We start from the raw sequence: 6,000 nt of genomic DNA on the forward strand, positions 1-6,000 counted from the left end.
AAAGTGCGTTTCTACAAGGCCAAAAGGTTTCTGAAAGATACTTCAAGTGAGGTCAGTCCAGACCAACGAAGCACTATCATGGAGACACGTGATTAAAAGAAGATGCAAGGGCATCAAAAGCACAGAAATTTACCAATGCAGTGCAAGGGCCTGAATATAAATGACTGGATATAAAATGATCAGATTGTATAAGTAAGTCAATAAGTCTAAGAAATATTGTACTATTCTATGTAAAATGTGAGCCCAGCATGATGGTGTTTGCTGTAAAACAGGTGCAGTCACTCACAAGTCAGAATTGGCACCCCTTTTACTTGTATTCCTTAAAGTACAGTTGTACCTTAAAGTCGCTTTATTTTGACATCTAACCATTAAACACAATAAAGCTGATTTATGAAAACTGGAGTAAAATGGAGATGTTTCCTTTGCCATCTAGACTGTATTTCCCTCTCATAAACAAAACAAGATCTCGGATTGGCTGCTGTGAACCACAAGTACACATTTGCTCAATTTTTTATTTAAAGTGTCAGTAACTAAAATACTTTCAATCCCAAACATTGCTGTTTTATGATGGGCGCCATTAGCCTATGGGGCCCAGAATAATCAACAGATGGTAGCCACACACAAAACACATTTTATTGATCTGACCACAGAAGACTGAAATCTGATAGGTTGACATAGGATTCAGCGCTTTGCACATCACAGCGTTCTAAAGGGGTAACTGCTTGTGTCAGAAGCATGCGAACAAAGTGTGGCGTCACCACAAATCTGCCTGCATGGCCCATTAATGGGCACCACTGTAATCTGTTTCTATGAATCTGTCCTATTCTCTCGCAATGTTCCTCATTTACAGCTTACAAGGCATAGCCCCAATATGTCATCTACCACCCACTACCTGCCATACTAGCTCCCACTAAAAGCATACATTACTGCAGAAATGTACTATAGAAGCATTCAGTATAGGACAAACTGCACTTTTGTTTTACTGCCCATGGAAAATGTATATGGTGGAAATGATGTCCAAGTATTTATATAGAACATTTACAAAGTTTTACAATAATATAAATCATAAATGTATTCAATTAAATCTTTCCTAACATTAAATGCTAGTATTACTGAAGATAATTCTCTATTGTATAGTAAACACAATATAATATAAAGAAAAGAAATGATTTCATTGAGTGCACAAAGCAAGGCCAACATGCAATACTTAAAGTGTATCTCCAGGCAAAACCTTTTTCTTTTAATATTGTATGAAGAAAGGAAGGATTAGAGTCTTTGCCAAATGATGACTACTATAGCTATAATATCCCTCAGTTAGTTAAACCGGGTCTTAATCCAAACTGGAAGACATTTTATTTGCTCCAGATAAGCTTCCTGATGTCACATTGTGGACCATGCCTGCATATTGCATGTAAGCACAGCCGCTGGTAACCTCCATCAAGCCACATGTCACAAGTCAGGTTTCCTAACCTTACCTTTTCTCTGTAAAAATGCCAACCCCCTCTTTTTCTATTAATGATATTGGCAACCATTTCAAATTTTACCGGACAGATAGTGAAAAGGGTGACAACGTAGGTGAACATCTGGGAGACAGAGTCAATTGTTGTCATAAAATAACATATTTACTTCAGCAAGAACCTTAATGAAAGGATTATTATTACATAGTATTATATAGCGCCAACATATTACGCAGCGCTTTACAAAGTTTATAGTCATATTACAAACTGTCTCCTAAAGGGGTTCACAATTTAATGTCCCTACCATAGTCTGTAATACAGTCTAAGGTACATCTTTGGGGGGAAGTTGATTAACCTAACGGCATGTTTTTGGAATTGGGAGGAAACCACGCAGACACAGAGAGAACCTGCAAACTCCATGCAGATAGTGTCCTGGCCGAGATTCCAACCTGGGACCCAGCACTGCATAGGCCGGAGTGCTAACCATTGAGCCACAATTCTGCTCACAAAATATTTTTCATAGGATTGAAAGCATCATAAAAAATACAATTAACATGTGCTTTTAATGTGCGAGTATAGGCAAAAAAAAGGGACATTGCCGGCCTGTTCAGTTGGTTCTTGGTGGGATCAGTTACCACATAGAATATGGCTGCTTTACTCCAGCCAATTCTTTAATTTTTTATTTTTCCCCAGTGAAAACTCATATTAGTGAGGAAAATGATCGTCACTTCCTGTCCAACAGTTGTTTTTTTAAAGCATAAAAATAAGTAAAATCGCTTTACTATCCCAATGTCATTTAGGTCTGTCAAAGGAATTATTAACCTTACTTGAAAGATTTCCTCCTATTACCTGTTGAGTAATTAAAACCCGAAATGGTAAAAAAAGAAAAAAAAATTGTTGTTTTTGGTAGAAACCATTTCTCTAGGAGTCTCAGAGCACAACCTTATACTATATTTAGCATTTCAAACATTTTTAGGGCATAGCAAGCATGGTTGATGCCCTTTTGTTTTAAAAAAAATATTGTGCACTTTACCATACAGGAACTTCTATACAAGCAGCTGCATGTCTGCTAACTTCATCAATAAATCTAATATGTGCCCTGATGTGATCAAACTCTATCACTTTATTGCCCATGACTTGCCCCACTCATCACATATGGAATATGGCACTGACAGAGCTGCATGCAGGAAACTGGAATATTTACACCTGGCTGGAGTTCTAGAAAAAAACTGGGCATTGCTCAAAGTAAGCAGATTGCAGCTGTCAGTTCTTTTAGAGGGAAATGTCAGTAGGAATCTAAACAAATTTTACATTTCATTATTTGTATTTTTTAAATAATTCAGTAAATAAAACTTTAAACAAGATTAAATTACAAAATTAAAAAAAACAAGACAAAAAAATAAAGCAAAATAAAAATAAACAAAAAAACTTATCCAGAGCTGCCAAAAACAATTGCAGTAAAGTACAATGGTATTAAGTAAAGTTGCATAACTACTAAGAACTTTTTTTGGAACTGGTTTACAAGCATTCAAAAGGGATATTCTTATGCAAGCGCAGCCCAAAAGACTGTTCGGTGTACACATACACATTTCAGTCTCACATCCACATGTTTTTGTTTGTCAGTGACAGGCGATGGACTTGTCTGGACTGTCACACGAAGATCTAAGCTCCATTCCTTAAAAGCGGAGAACTTCATGCCGTATGAGACTCCCTCCATATCTCATGAAGTGGAACGAATCGAGACTTTTCCACTCAGCTGGTATAGCACACACATGTATGTGCTGAGAGTGTTAACATGAGTCTATAATACCCTGCAAATTCTCCACTGCCAGTCCTGCACCGATAGGCCTGTGAAGGCCTCAGACATACAAGGTTCTCTCTGCCTTTCATAAACAAACATGATCTCTTGGTGTTACACAAACAGACGGCCATCCTTCTGTCAGCACTAGGCACACAAAGGTCTTGGTGACCCTGTCACACACTTAGAGTCGTTGACCTATCACCACGTCAAGCGATTAACATTTTGTCGGCTGCGTCAGTTTTCTATAACGCACTTTTACTACAATTTGCCACTAGGAAATAGGAAAACCAAAAATAATAAATAAGTACCAAAAACAACAACATTTCTCCGACAGCACATTACCAGAACAAACCTCTGCCACACAGTTTCCTATTTATGTCAAACATTTCTAGCTGTTGTTTCCTCTCAGTGTTTGGGATGCCCAGAGACCTCGCTCCATGCCAGAATCCTCCACACCCCTTTTCTCTGAACACAACACACATATCATGACAGAGATATTCAAAGGCTACCTGCAGCACACATTACCATGTGCAGCAAACAAAAAATGGCCATGTAACAAACATGACACACTTGTAGGACAGCAAACAAAGAAAACTGACATACATAGATTGTACATACATTCTATCACACAATGATGCAAAGGCTGCAGAACGCGTAACGCACAGCTATCCAGCAAATCTGCCAATATTAGATTAGTGATTGTATTGCAGACACAATACCGCATGTCACAATAAAAAAAACTATATTTAGTCGCATAAAACTGACCCCCCCATACACATAACAGTTTGAGCTCGCACGCTTTTCCCGAATACCAATTATGAACTAATCTGACATAAAAGCTTATGCGTTTTGTAAAGCCGATACTTACAAAAACGGAAATATAGAGAAATTTGTTCTGTTAAAAAAAGTCTCATAACCAAAAAAGAGAGAAAAGCCTATCTGCGTAGGAGAAAATTTTATACAGTGTATAATGAGTTAAATCAGTTTTGCAAACAGGAATGGGAATAGTGTCAAGGGGTGTGTGTTGCTGATATTAAAGAGTCCAACACACAAGGCTTAAAGGCCACCCTCTGGCATGAAGGCCCAAAGCTTGCATGAGAGTAGCTGAGGCACCATATGGTATGACTAAAAAAATAAAAGGGGTTCCACAAGGAGGCGCAATCACTTGCACCCTAGTTGGACCATAGCACTTTGACATGACAACACTCCTAGGACAGCAGCCAACGTTGACGAAAAGTGTTCATCATAAAAATAAACGCTTTCAGGTTGTTGGTGCCAGATGATCGGATTCAGAATACGCCCACTTTTTCGCCTTTGTAAACTGTTCCAATTCCAGCCATGTATACCAAGGACTTAATCAGAAGTTTGCAATGCTAAAAACAGCAGCATATGCAGTGAAGTATATGGAAACTGCGGCCAGCATATGCAGTGGAGAAGTATGTAGAAACTGCGGCCAGTTTTTTATTTATTCTCTAAACCCTTAGGTATAAGCTGGTAAGAAGGGTTAAGCCTGCAGAAATGCCAGTCTGGAGTGCCTTATTGCAAGTCAAGGGGGAGAGGAGGACATGGCCTATGCGCTGTCAGCATTAAGAGGGAGTTAACCACTTCTCAGCCTCAGCTGGAGGCAGCCTTGAACAACCTTGCACAGCTATACCATAGTCAACATACAGACAGAGGCCTTGTGTATGTATAGGCAGCAGCAGCAGCAAGCTTTGAACAGCCAGCCTTGCTTGCTTGTTGACACACTAAGGAAATGTTCAATGTAAATAGCATCCTGCAGGACACCCCCTTATATATGATCACCAAGCAGCTTTGCATGAAATGTATTTAAAGAAAATGAAAAAAGCAAAGGGGAGGAAATCAGTCTGGGGTTACATTTTTATAGCAATCCACCCCTAAACCACAAGCCATGCTAGAATTCTTTAAAAAAGGGGATGGTGATTGTTTATAATCAGGGTTAGCTAAAAATAGACAGAAGCCCCCACTTTTTTTTTTGCTGTAGAAGAAGTCTCACGCCCCTTTTTTGTAGACAGGCCTGTGTGGCAGATCAGGGGTTAACCAGGTAGGACCCGACCTCATTACAGTATTCAGCCATCTAAACTCCAGCACAAAGCCACATCCCACCACCGACCCCATGTGCAGCTCTGCATGGTAACTCACCTCTCTGCAGAACAAGCCTGGACCTTTAAATCCCCTCTGCTGTGATCTCCGGGCCTGGGATAAGGGGTGCAGGTTAACTTGGAGAGCAACCCAGGAAAAAAATAGAAAAAAAAGGGAAAAAAAAAATAAAGAAGGGTGCAGGTTTCTTATTTCCTCCAAAGCTCCCCCAAAGCAAGCTTCAGATCTGGAGTGCAAGACAGCTGATAGGATCCAGATCTCTTATTCTTTAGTTTCTTTTTAAAAGGGGTGGGGGGTTTATTTCTGTCTGTCCTTCTCTCTTTCTTCTCTTCCCTCCGTGTGTCAGGAATACAGACAGAGAGGAAAGGGGAAAAAATCTAGTTATACTCAGCTCCTCCCTCTCTATCTGTGTATCATATCCTTTTAATACAGTACGGCTACTATGGAGCGCCCCCTGGAGGAATCGTGCACAATCACAGCCGCTGCCATTCACAAGGTTTTTCTGGACGCTTTGAGGGGTGTGCGGTGCAGCTAATGTGAAATGTGTTCTGTAAGCTTATGACAAACTTGGCGCCGGTCCTTCCCTCAGCAGACAAGGGACCTAAAGATGCTGCTAGTATGAGC

The 6,000-nt window shown here is 39.9% G+C and overlaps 1 protein-coding gene across 2 annotated transcripts in view; it reads right to left on the reverse strand.

The window, feature by feature from the left end:
- THRA (thyroid hormone receptor alpha) overlaps positions 1-5,724 on the reverse strand; it is a 141,677-nt gene extending 135,953 nt beyond the window's left edge. For both annotated transcript variants that reach the window (XM_072414827.1, XM_072414826.1), the window contains exon 1: positions 5,419-5,724. The gene's annotated coding sequence lies outside the window, so the exon portion shown is untranslated. The remainder of the gene's footprint in view (positions 1-5,418) is intronic.
- Between the last annotated feature and the right edge of the window lie 276 nt (positions 5,725-6,000).

Source organism: Pyxicephalus adspersus, chromosome 6, assembly GCF_032062135.1.
Source record: "Pyxicephalus adspersus chromosome 6, UCB_Pads_2.0, whole genome shotgun sequence".
In the NCBI taxonomy this organism is placed as follows: Eukaryota; Metazoa; Chordata; class Amphibia; order Anura; family Pyxicephalidae; genus Pyxicephalus; species Pyxicephalus adspersus.